We start from the raw sequence: 13,297 nt of genomic DNA, 5'->3' as shown, positions 1-13,297 counted from the left end.
AACTTCAAAATTGCGAAAATATAGGGGTTTGCGAGACCTCGCTCGCTCGCTGTAGACCTACGGCTACAGCTTAAAGCTAGTCAGTATTTTCGGTCCCCACTAAGGCCATGTTGCACGAGCGCTTTTTTAAAGCGCGTTGAAAAGGCGCTCGTGAGAATGAGGCCTAACCAATACATATGAATATACGCAAAACGTCGAATTTTGACCAAATTTTACATTTGTTTAGGCATCTTTAGAACACATAAGTCGTAGTTACAAAGGTACATATGTACACAGTATGATGTCATGGCCTCATGTTATTTGTTAGGATGACATTACCAAGGGCGAGATACGTGTAAAACTTGGTAATACTTATTTATGCGGGTCATTATGTACCTATACTAAATCTAACTTAAAACTGCTTAAAGCATCTTGAAGTTTTTTTATGCCACTTGGTATTGAAATATTTTTGACACTAATCGAACACAGTCTAGTCGAGAAGTTAACACTTTGGGGGTAGCGATAAAGAGCATATCTTGGCCGGGAGATTTGCCTTTTGCATTTAGGGTTGACATACGTCAGGATTTCCCCTGTCATGTCAGGATACTTGGTCCTCTGTCAGGATTGCGGGGGACTCGGCGTGTGTCAAGATTTTTTACCCGTTCGACCGAACTGACAAATAGTTTCCGTTTAAGTACCTGATTTAAAAAAAGCAATATTGCTTGACTTTCCCTTGTTAATTTTAATAACGTCATACTCTTAGGAAAAATCTTATTGACTAACAAGAATATGGCAAAAAGAATCTTCAACACCTCAATTCAAAACTTAACAATACTAAAATTAGATAAGCAACAATGCACTAATAAAACCTACAATGCTTTAAGCTGTCGATGGCGGTCCTTTTCAACTTTTATGACAGAAGGGTGTTCGGTAATAATTATTTATGACATTTCGGGCTGTAAATCTTAATGTTCGAGAAACGAGGGGTCCTTACGCTGACGTAGAATAAAGCCCTTGCTACACGGTCGCCGACAACCCCCTCAGACCGCGTGGCCTTGGTCTGGACGGACCGTGTAGACAGTTGTTGCCAACAAAATTAGACCAAAACTGATCAAGGTCAGACCAAGGACAGACGGTTAGAAGGCTTGTCGGCGACCGTGTAGCAAGGGCTTAAGTTTTTTTATTAAATATTTTTTACGTAGGTATTCATAGTTTAGATCAATATGATAATCCTATTGGCATAGAGATGTAAGTACCTACTCGTAGACTTTTATATGATTCTTATGCGATATTTCAACTAAAGCAGTGGTTCCTAACCTGGGGGTAATTACCCCCGTGGGGGTAAAACTGGTATTTTACGGGGGTAATAAGCTAACCTAATTTAACAATACAACAAACGTACACATTTTATTTTTATTACCATTGGGAGGAGGGGTAAAATCAGGTTCCCTAGTTAGTCATAGGGGTGACCGGACTGAAAAGGTTAGGAACCACTGAACTAAAGGAACTTAATTTTAACCTCTTGTCTCTGTATGATAAGATATATTATTCTGACCGAATTTTTAGTATTTTTTTTTGCATATTTTCGATTTTTTTTCGCTCTATTACAGCATAACTGAGGTTTAACTTAACACTTCTTAAGCCTAATTTGGACGTATTTCTACGCTCATTTTAGTAAAAATAGTTATTTGTACAACAAGTGATCAAAGTTTGATATGTCTTCGAGTGCTTATTTTGAGTCCCGTGCAAGCGAAAGATTCTATAATAGATTCACGAGCGTAGCGAGTGAATCTAATTTAGAATCTTGAGCGTAGTAAGGGACTCAAAAGCGCACGAGATGTAAATAACTTTGATCTCGTGTAGTACACAACATTTTTCACCTCAGCACAGTGAGAACATACCTATTAGACAACTTGAAAAATGTAATCCTTGTTCATACTCATTGTTGTACTCATGTTTTCTTAAGATATACAAACAATTAAGTTTAATTACCGCAATGGAACACAAAAACAAAACGTAATAATAAATTCCATTAAAATAATATAGAAATAACAAACATTAACTGACACTTCAAACTTTTTTTTGTAAAAAAAATCTTTGTAAGATACGGTCCAAATTGCGGATACGTACTATTTGTCAACTATGGTAGAAAACCATTCTTCTTAAAAGTAAAATAATTAATTTTGCGTGATGATCTGTGTATTTTTTGAGTTCGTTATTTTAATTGTACAATAAAATACCTAAAATTTAGTATTTTATCAGTTTTTATGAAATCTATAACTTTATTTTTATTTATTAATTATTAAGAATTCATACTCGTACGTGGTTTGGAACGATGCGGTCTGAAGTTTTTCGGGGGTCTATTATAAACCGTGAATATACTGTTGAATGTCGTTTTAACTTTTTTTTGTCGGTTTCTTTTTGCTAACAGTGTGAAAGGGACAGAGATAATAGAACCCAAGTATTTCGAAGTTTTATTAGACCCCGAGCAAAATCGCATTTTGCTCACTGTTTTTAAGAATCAAAGTACCGTTGTTCGAGCTGCTGAGGTGAAAATACATTTTCAACATTACTCTAAAAGTTAATGTTGTCGTAAACTAGACGAAGAAGCATTATCAGTCTCACTGGTAAATTAGAAAGAAGATTTTATTTTGGTACTTAGCTCAATTGCATTGTATTGATCTGTACGATAATAATTTATGTATTTATCTATTAAATCTTATCAAGTTATCATCTTTATCAATGCATAATTGTCATACTTCACGTATTTTTACTATCAATTATCATAAATATAAAAATGCCACTGCGCGACACACGTCATAAGAAATGCATTCACATTTCAATTACACGACGCAAAGTACATTACTGTCCACATTGTGAAATATAAGGTCCCTAAAGTTCACTGGAGCAAACTCTCCGATAAGATAAGTCCATTGACTTGATTTATAGAAGTACATTATAAGGAGATATTTGTTCGTGATGCAATTATAGTTACAATGATTTGTTGTATTTATTTAGTGACTGATAAAAGGTAAGGAGCATTGGGGCGATTCGTAATTGGGGTAATTTTGAAATTTACTAATATAGTTTGTTAAAGGACTGTCTCATTTCAAACATAGACAGAGAGAATCATACTATCTTTGTCTTACTAGTACTAGCACCCAAAAGAAAAGGATGAGTATAGTTTTCCTGGTTCTTACTGGCTGACAAATTGGTTTGACCAACTATATTATATTAAACCAGAATAAACCCGAAGCACTTCATACTTTGGAGTGTTTGCAAACGCACATTTTACTCGTAAAATACTTTTCTGAAAACTGTCAAGTAGGCAATTTAATATGTGTTAAATATAACAACTGAACAAACACTATTTTTTTTTACAAAAATTTAGCACCTTTCTTAACATTCCCAACTTCCTCACATTCACAATATGTCAGCTGTGATTGTCATGCAAAATATCGATTCTCACTCAAACAAATAAAAATATTAAAATAGCTTATTATGCTTGAAAAACGCGTTTCTTACGACCTTTAGAATCTGAGCAAAATAATGTAGATAACCTTGACAATATCTCGCAAAATTTTCTACCGATATACTATGGATCCAATATAAACTGGCCTACGATTACTCACAGTTGATATGAAACTGGAGATCAAGTCCTATTAGCCATTACACTCACACGGCTTATGAATAAAAATTGCTTATCAGCACACATCAACCTACTCGAAGGTGAGATTAAACATTGTTGAAGCAAAAAGTCGTATCTCCATGTATTTCAAGGAAAAGTAGGCCTTATTGCATTTGGCGCTTATAACTCGCAGCTTCGCATTTGTATTGGAGTATTGTTTATAAAACCGTAAGCGACATTTGCACAAGTTTTATGTTTGTGTGAAGGATAGATTTTACAACTGCGATTGTGTGGTTGGCTAGAAAAGCTGTTGAAATGTACTATGAATGTAGTAAATATTCGCTACATCGCTTGTTTGACTAGCGGTATGCCAAACCGATTATATTTTCGTTGTTTTGAAATGGCAAATATCTACAAGTACTTAGTACATTTTATATTCTACTTTTGACTATTACTAAAAGGTTCGAAGAAATTTTGCACTCTCTATTATATAAGATGATTAACAGAATTTATGCCAAAAAACATGTGTTAGGTAAATTGGAATAAGTTATTGAATCACATACCTACCTGTAGGCTGTAGGGCTAAGATGGCCGGCTCTTTAACATTTGTCACCATGGCTGTCACGTTTTAACTTATAAGTAAATGCGAAAGGCACCGCGCATGGCATGACAGGTGACAAAAAAAATGCGACTATGATAGCTGGTCTGTGCGATATAAAAATGTAGAACAACCCATACGAAAGTGAACGTGTGTACATTGCAATGTTTGCTTCCCTTATTTGAGTCCAGTGCCCTATATCTTCTACTTAGTTCTCAAAACATTATACCTCTGCTATACACGTTGCCTAATATATATTGATCCCTCGATCCGTAATAGCTATTCACGAGCGGATTTTAGACTTACACTGGTTTTTCAAAACATGTTCTTAGAGAAGCATTTAAAACGTTACATGTATCAGTCTATGCCAACTTTATCTATGAACGAATAGGTATTATCTATGAGTACTTATCTAAGGGACTTTCCGAACATTAATTGTGGATTAAATGAATGGAAAAGTTAGACTAAATAATCAATCGAGGTGAAAAGATTTTTTTCTAAATAATGTTATGTAGTTATTGGAAAATAAACTGTATATGTCGATATTAAACTTTCGTGAGACATATTTTAAACTCGAGCACTCGAGCTTGAGGAAGGACCCCCGAAGGGCCCAAAACATGTCGCTAATAGCGACTAAAAATTCAAGTGAGTGAAACCGTTGTCGTATAAACAGTTTAAACTGTATATGTCTTTACTAACCTACATTGACAATAAATAACAAATTCGCAAAATCAGAACCTACCTACAACAGCCAACATTATTAAGCGATACATAATTTACAAAAAAAAAAACAACATTTGGCAATAACCCTATTGCTGATTCTAGGTATTGTTAAAGTGGTTGAACATCATTTTTTTTTAATACGTTATACCCTTACGTTATATACGTATACGTTATACGTATAACCGCAATCGATGGTGTCATACCAGTCGTTTTGCACTAACTAGTCTCTTGTCGGTGTTTACTTATAACTGTGGATGTAATGTAGCTATATAGGTACACAACATTGCTTGTTTCCTAAAATTATTACATGACTCATACACAATAACTACTAACATTTAAGAAATAGTCATTACTATTCTCAATTGCCCTTTGTATTTTTATTCTTTTACTCTATTGTAAAAAATCATAGATACTTGCTAGTAGTAAATGCAGTAGGTAATAGTAGGTATCCCAGGTATCGTAACTATTTTACGGATTAATTTGGAAAAACAAATATGTGTTTGATAACACAACCGATGATAGGTACATAACATCACAACGAAAAACCGGAATTTCGGTAAAAAATACCGAAAACCAATAATGCGATTCAGTGACCGGGCGAATGAATACTGAGTGAGTGGAAACCGGCTTCCATTCGGTCGGGATTTAATCGCTTCCCCGAATGGTGAATGGTTTGATGTGAAAATGTGCCAACCAGTTCTTGGCGAGATCAACGTACTTTCGAGACCCGGGTTAAACTCGTACTAATTTGTACCGATTAGATAATAATATCATAATATTTGTCGGAACGGGAAAGATTATTTAAATATAAAAATAAACAAAAAATGTATTAACGCTCAACCCACTACGTACCTATATTAATAATTAATGCCACACTTATTATAAATTAATATCCAAAACTTGACTTTCTGGTTTAGTAAAAATTACTTAGCCTAAATGATTTTATTCAAATTGACCAAAACATTTAATATGGCTGTGCACTACTCTTTACTCCGTAGCGATTTTTTAATTTGAAAGCTTGAACCCCCAAATCACAATAAGTACATAGAAGTTTAGTCCGTTATAATTTCTAATTATACTGGGTCAACCAAATATTGTCAGTAAATAGGAACAAAAAAAACTATACTCATCCTTTTCTTTTGGGTGCTAGTACTAGTGTAAGACAAAGATAGTATGATTCTCTCTATCTATGTCTATGTTTGAAATCAAACAGACCTTTGACACACTATATGTTATATTAGGTATTTGTTTTTTTAACACAAACAATGATTCATCCCGTTCTGGCCGCCATTTTTAAAAGCGCAGCGGCTCTTGTAAAATTGCTGTCATTAACACACAACTCTACTCAAGAGAGGCCGAAAGAAAAAAGTTAAAAAGCTGTATCTTCATACAAATCCAAACATACATATGGCATTTTTAACTTGAGAATCAACGTAATCGTTCGATTTAAGATGTCTGCCTCGATTGCTTTTTGATGGCAACATTGAGGACATTTTTCGCGAGGTTCTTTCATCAAAATTCTGTTTTTTTTTTTATGGCTTGGGTTATTGATAATGATAATAATTTAAGGTTTTGTAAACGGTCCTTGAATTGGAGCGTTCCGTTTTTGTTTTTAAGGGCAGCTGTTGTTGAACACTCGAATGACAAATGAGTGAATGAATGAATGATTTATTGTATTCATTTACAATGGAAATCAGGTAAGATTCGTAAACAATCGTACTAATGTGGTGGTTTTGTTACCATATTTTTTTTATAAATAGACCGCACTACTTTTATTTTATTTAAGTGATGCTATTTTGACATCTGTTGTAGAAAATTCTAAAGTAGTAGTAATTTCTAGAGATTGATACGATTTTTATACCTACGTTACTCATCTTTGAAAGTTATACTAGTCACATCTGTTTTTCGTCCGTACAGGAACAGACATACTGATAGCAATTTTTATGATGTTTACGTATGCATATCAAATTACCTGGCACAATATATCTGGCAACGTAAACAGATATTGTGATCCAAGGTCTATAGCAATAGTCTGGTGTATACACACTCAAACTAGGTACGTACAGTATATTTGTATAGATGTGTAATTCAAATCTTGTAAGTTAAATTTGAGCCACTTCCTGGCCGCATAGCCAACATGCCAATCGCTTACGCTCTGTAGCGATCAAAATGCAACTGTCACTGTCGCACTAATATGAAAGAGTGAGACACAAAGCGGTTCGCGTTATCGTAGCGATTGCGATTGTCACCTTGGCTAGGCCATTAAAATTGAACGCGTATTAGAATATTTATTAGAAATGGTATATTTAACGACCAATGTGTGTATATTTTTTTATAACGATACATATTTAGTACGATAAAGGATATAAAATCTGTTCAAGAATAACGTAGAAGATTTAAATCTTTCATCGGAACAATCTTGATCGCTCATCAAAGGGTCTGGCATTGGGCCAATTTTAAATAGTTTGCTATTAGCTAAATATTTTGTTTCTATAATTTTATTAACTTTTATTATCATTTATCATATATTTATGTTTAACATACGAAATAGGTAAGTAGAAATAGCTACCTACGATATACCGAAATATCGTAGGTAGGTACTTAGTTAGTACATGTTAAAACTCTAAATTATTTACTTATAAAGAATTTAAAATCACATTTTTAAATTGATTCCTGAGACTCGTGAGCGTGAGTCATGTTAAGTACTAACAGTAAACTAATTTTATAGTTTAACTCAAGTACCTATTTTTATTAAAAGCTTTTTTTCTAATTTTGCACAAATCATACTTAAACAGATTTTTTGTACTTAAATAATAAGTTTTATTATGTTTTCTTTATTTTTCAGTATTAAATTTATAATTTAAGTCAGATTTCGATGAGATAGTATATTAAAGCATTGAAAAAGTTGAAATATCAAGTATTCAGTCCTGAAGAGGTTATAAAGTAAATATTTTTAAATTGTACATCAAAATTAGAATGAATTATACCTACTTAAAATTGTTACTAGTATTAAGGAAGAACTTAATAAGTTACTGTTAACCTTAAGCTTGGTTCTCACACCTCTTTAACTCAAGCAGTATTTCAAGTTGTACAAACGGCATATTTATGTATCAGGGCCCGGAGAAGTACTTAATGGTTGCCGGCTCTGTAGTGATTAATATTTATTTTATGTTTGTTAGTAAGTATTAGTGAGTATTATATTCTTTGGTAAGTATGTACCTACATTACATATATGTAGCTTTCCATCAGAGAAGGGTCCTTATGCAGTAATGCACATGAATTATAAGGACCCTTCTGTGATAAAAAGCCGTGTTCATTGTAAAAAATTGGAAAACCGGAAATTGTCAAACAAAGTGGCAAAGTTCGTTCTTAGCAAAAAAAATGCTGTCTCCGACTTTTGTTGACCTTTTATCCTACTTTGACATTTACATAAATATTTTTTATTAGACTGATTAATCATGTTACATTAATGTCTATAAAATACTAGAAAATCTGTACAAGCCAGTTTTGTAACTCTCTATACAAAAGGTATATTGATATTGATACTTTTTAACATTATAAGTATCCACACTAAGTATCAAAATAATATGAGTGCCGTATCGCTTCGGGGCGGTCTATCGTCCTACACTACCAAAACGTAATATCTAGAATATCAGTGACATTAAATTTGAACCTTAATACTATGACGATACCGGTTGTTTTTCAAAATGAATGTTGTACTGGCACGTGCTAAGTCTGGAGCTAGCGGTTTTGCGATAATAGAGACAATGGCCTTTGTTTGAAAGATTAAGGTTTGAAGCGAAAAGTTCACCTCAGAAGGGCCGTACTATAACTAGACTCAGACCCACGACTTGGGTGGTTAATTATCTACGTAAGGATATTAAAGCAATAATTAATTGTCATTCACTATTTTTAGTCACGTAAAGATTATATCAAACGTATATTTAAACAATAATTCGTTATGGCTGCAGATAAAAATACTTTCCCCGCTATCTCTATTAATTTAAAAAAAACTTTTTATTTTGTCTATGCCAGATGATGTGCGTGAGAACACGGCGACGGGCAACCTTGAAATTCAATACAATATAATACAATATTGCTATTTAGCAAACATTAGGGGATGACTAGATATTGAAATACGACACCGCAGAAAAAACTTAAAAACCAAGGTGTGAAGGGACCTTGAATATAGAAAGGGCGCTCAGATAATGAATGAAGGGTGAATGGAAACGCTAAATCATTCGCTAATGACATCTGTTGATAGGATTAGGAAGCCAATGTATGGGTTTATTCATTTTTGCAAATAGGTAAGGGATTGAGGGTATCTATTTTAATTGAAATGCAAAGTAGATACGTGAGTGATTTAATTCAAACTTACTTTGCATTAGATTGAGCAGAAAAAGAGATGTGACGATTTGAGTTTGAGTTAAATATATCGATATCGATAAGAGTTGAAATATTTCTGTTAAAACTAAGACACTTCAACTGCACATAGACTAATATTCCGCGACGTTTTTTTTCGGTTTTTACACACAAGTTCCCCTTGCCACTATAGAAATCTTTAATATATTATTTTGATATCTCAGGACCTCAAGAGTGTGTATATTAATTAATTAATCCATAGAATTAAGTCACCATACCTAAAATGTAAAATTGTAGTTGTAACTGAACGCTAGGCTTCATTTGTAGGTAAGGGTAAAAGTATTGTTGCACACATCATACATAAAAATAAGTCCCATGGCTCTTAATGTCAGCGAATTAAGAATATTATATATTTATACACCCATATTGTTACACTTGACTGTACCTATTGGAATAATCTGTGCCTATTGGTTCAGTAAGATAAACCTTTTATGGCAATTGGAATACTTCTGTTACACTAACCTATAGATAAACAAATCCGACAGATTTGTGTTATCATTATCATTGCGTAACTTATCAAAATATATCGATAAAAATATCGACGCGCACTCTAGGATATATTAAACGGATGTAGGTAATAGATAATATACATAGATATCGTATCAAATAGCTAACTGACTATTGAGCAAAATTCCTAGTCGTGGTTTTAAAGCCAATGGCAATAAAATCTAGTTTTCATTACCAATAAAAAAAAAATTGGTCGGAGTAAGTTTATTTCATAATCATTGGGTGTCTGTGAGAAATAAATGCCTGAGATTCTGTGAGGTGATGGATGCGAGGCCTACATCCGTTAAGGTGTAATTGTGGATGTGATAAGGCACTATAGTGATTTGTAATTGTGTTACTTGTAATTGTTTGTTTGTACCTGATTATTATATGTTAATGTTAAGTTTCATGGCGCATTGGATCTGTCTGTAAGGTCATGTAAACATTTTTTCAAATAAATAAATAAATAAATTATCAAGCAAGCATTTGTGGAGAGAGTAAGGCGTGGAGCCTAAGTAGTGTGAGCCATAGGGCATAGGTCCAGCATATAAAAACTAAACAAGTTATCAAAATACGAATAACGAACTTAATATGATCGGTTGAAAAAAAAAACATAGTTTAACAAAAAAAAATTTAAATTACTACCAGTACCTACAATACACTCCAAAACAGTTTATAATTAATATGTTTAAAAGAGTTTATTTCAAAATTAAAAAAAAAAGGAACTTTTCTAAAAACGCGACAAGCTTATGCATTCCTAAACCAGTAATAATAAAAACAAGAGAATATTAATGAGTGACGATGGCGTTATGAAACGTAATGAATGAATGAATAAATTTGCATACTCGTAATTATCGCGAATGTCGAGGCAAGGTCGATAGACTAATGTGTGTTCAGTTGGCACTACATTGTGTGTTTTTTGTGTATGCGAGAGAAATGGGTCACATACAAACTAATAATACAAGACACAATAATGTCACGTTTGATTTAAAAACATAACTTTATTCCGAAGTTCAAGTTTTTAACGCCATCGTCACTCATTGACGACCGGTCTGGCCTATTCGGTAGTGACCCTGCCTGCGAAGCCGATGGTTCTGGGTTCGAATCCCGGTATTTTTTTGTGTGATGAATACAAATATTTGTTCTTGAGTCATGGGTGTAATAAGTATGTATATCGTCACCTAGCACCCATAGTACAAGCTTTGCTTAGCTAGGGGCTAGGTTGATCTGTGTAAGATGTTCCCTAATACACCTACTTATTTATTTTATTATTATTATTTTATACCCCAAAATGTGTGACTGTGGAGTTTTTACCGATTTCAGCTTTACGATCATGCTCTTTGCTCGTTTGTAGCCAATAGTTTTCAGGTCCTCTGTTGTAGATGCTTTTTGTATTTCAGAATATGAGAACTAACAACCCTAACCTAACCTAACCCTATTAATCCAAGTACGTTCCCCTAGAGGTCTAGCTCGCTTGCTGTTAATGGTTTTGGATTATTTGGCCGGACATCCACGGGTCGAACTTCACCTGTCCGTACAGATAATGCACAGCCCGATAATTTTGAGGCCTTGGCTCAGTAGACGCGAATTACTCGGGACAGGTATAATCAGGTACCTACCTCTAAATACAGAACAGAGCTTCGTATTATATTCCCGGTCCTAAACCGAGCCTGCTAGTCAGAAGATAAAAACCGAAACATCGTTACCTGCCTCTTTATCTCTTAAATATGCTAGAGTGATAGAGAAGCATGTAAAGAAATGACTTCCGATGGCTTCTGTAAGCAAAATCTCATTTTACTCATCACTGGGTCTTACAAAAGTTACTGCACCTCATGTCATTAATCAGAAACGTTGTAAGATTTATGACTTTTTACCTTTAATATGTAAATAGGTTGTTGCTGATAAAAAAAATTGTTGCCACTCTAGACCAAAACTATTTGTACGTCATTGCAAAATTTAAAATTATTGTCCTTCTCAAAATGTGTAGGTAATCGAAAAAGAAATGTAACTTGCTTTTTTATTTGTAAGTACTTGCACTTAAAAAATGGCGCTAATTTTGTTTTTTTTTTCTTAGTCAACATTCTAGCTTTACAAGTTTTACAACATATTTTAAATTTTCTTGTAATCCACTTTTGGTTTTTTGTATTCATAAAATGTATGCAGTAATAAGTGTCGATTAAACCTCCACCTAATTTTTTTTTTACAGTTTTGTCTCTGCTCCAGTTCTGTATGCAATATGTTTAACTGCTGTATTAAACCAACTTAAAATAAATAAAAAATAGGTCTCAGCTTCGCCCTAAAATAACTAAACCCTTAGCACTGCTCAGTTATTTTAGCAATCGCTATAAAAGCAGACAAACTCACGGCCCAACTTTACATAAAATATAAATAACTCAACACAAAATGCACATTTCAAATCACAAATAAAAATACACTTTCACAGTAGCTCCATTCAATTTTCGAATGACACAACTTTTTAATTTAAAAATGGAACGGAACGCATTCTTTTCCCGAATTTGAAATTCCGATTAGGGACGTACCGAGAGACGACCGGTCGCGGTGGGACGCTAACTCAACTGAGTTTCTATTTCGCGTTCGCTATCACATCTCTAGCTTAGCGGCGCGCGTTTGTGCAAGTATAGTGTTGGGGCGATAAGATTTTATCGACGATAGTTCAGTGTAAATTTATTGTTGCTGGTTTCGAGAATAGTGCATTGAAAAGTACAAGCGTATATATATAGAACTTATTTATCTCGTCGACCTTTTTAAAATTTAGTGTCACGCCAAACCAACGTAGTGTATAGGCTAAGCTAAGTGAAAAAAATCCACTAAAATCCTCGTTTTTTTTAGATTTGAGGTAATACTAAGCAATAACTATGACCAATTGTAGTTGCCTGACAAGCACTTACCTACCTACCATAATTTGCATTGACAAATGCATTAGGTTTGGAAAAACTTCCATGTCATATTTTAGAAGGTTTAAAATTTTCGGATAATGTGTCAGTAGCTTTCAGGTAATGGTATCTATGTCTTAATGTCAGGGGTCACGATTTACCTTGATAAATAGTTGTACAAAGCATAGAGTAAAATAATATAAATACATGAATTAAATAGGTATTTCATAAATTGAGATTTAATTAAAAAAGATTTTAAAAATATAAGAAAAACCTTCACGCATTTGTATTTGCATTGTATTTCACTTCACGCATTCGCATTGTATTTTCTTGTATTGTATTTTCCCCAGGTAAACTGGTTGAATTTTCCCCAACAAGATTACCTTTATGCCAGCATTTACTTATCTGGAAAAAAATACCTTGGATTCTGAATATTTGATTCGCGATAATGGTCGCCTGTTTAAGTTAACTTTACACCGATTTGAGGATTTATTTTAATTTGTTGAGGAACGATCTGAGTAAGGAGTGTCGTTATAAAGGTCATATTTTCATAGGAATTTGACATAA

At 33.6% G+C, this 13,297-nt stretch overlaps 1 protein-coding gene across 1 annotated transcript in view; it reads right to left on the bottom strand.

Annotated features, from left to right (window-relative positions):
- LOC134658647 (neural cell adhesion molecule 2-like) overlaps positions 1-12,496 on the bottom strand; it is a 193,310-nt gene extending 180,814 nt beyond the window's left edge. The window contains exon 1 of the mRNA XM_063514298.1: positions 12,377-12,496. The gene's annotated coding sequence lies outside the window, so the exon portion shown is untranslated. The remainder of the gene's footprint in view (positions 1-12,376) is intronic.
- Between the last annotated feature and the right edge of the window lie 801 nt (positions 12,497-13,297).

This window comes from Cydia amplana, chromosome 23, assembly GCF_948474715.1.
Source record: "Cydia amplana chromosome 23, ilCydAmpl1.1, whole genome shotgun sequence".
Taxonomy (NCBI): Eukaryota; Metazoa; Arthropoda; class Insecta; order Lepidoptera; family Tortricidae; genus Cydia; species Cydia amplana.
The sequence above is the reverse complement of the archived record's forward strand: the minus strand, read 5'-3'. Positions and strand labels throughout refer to the sequence as shown.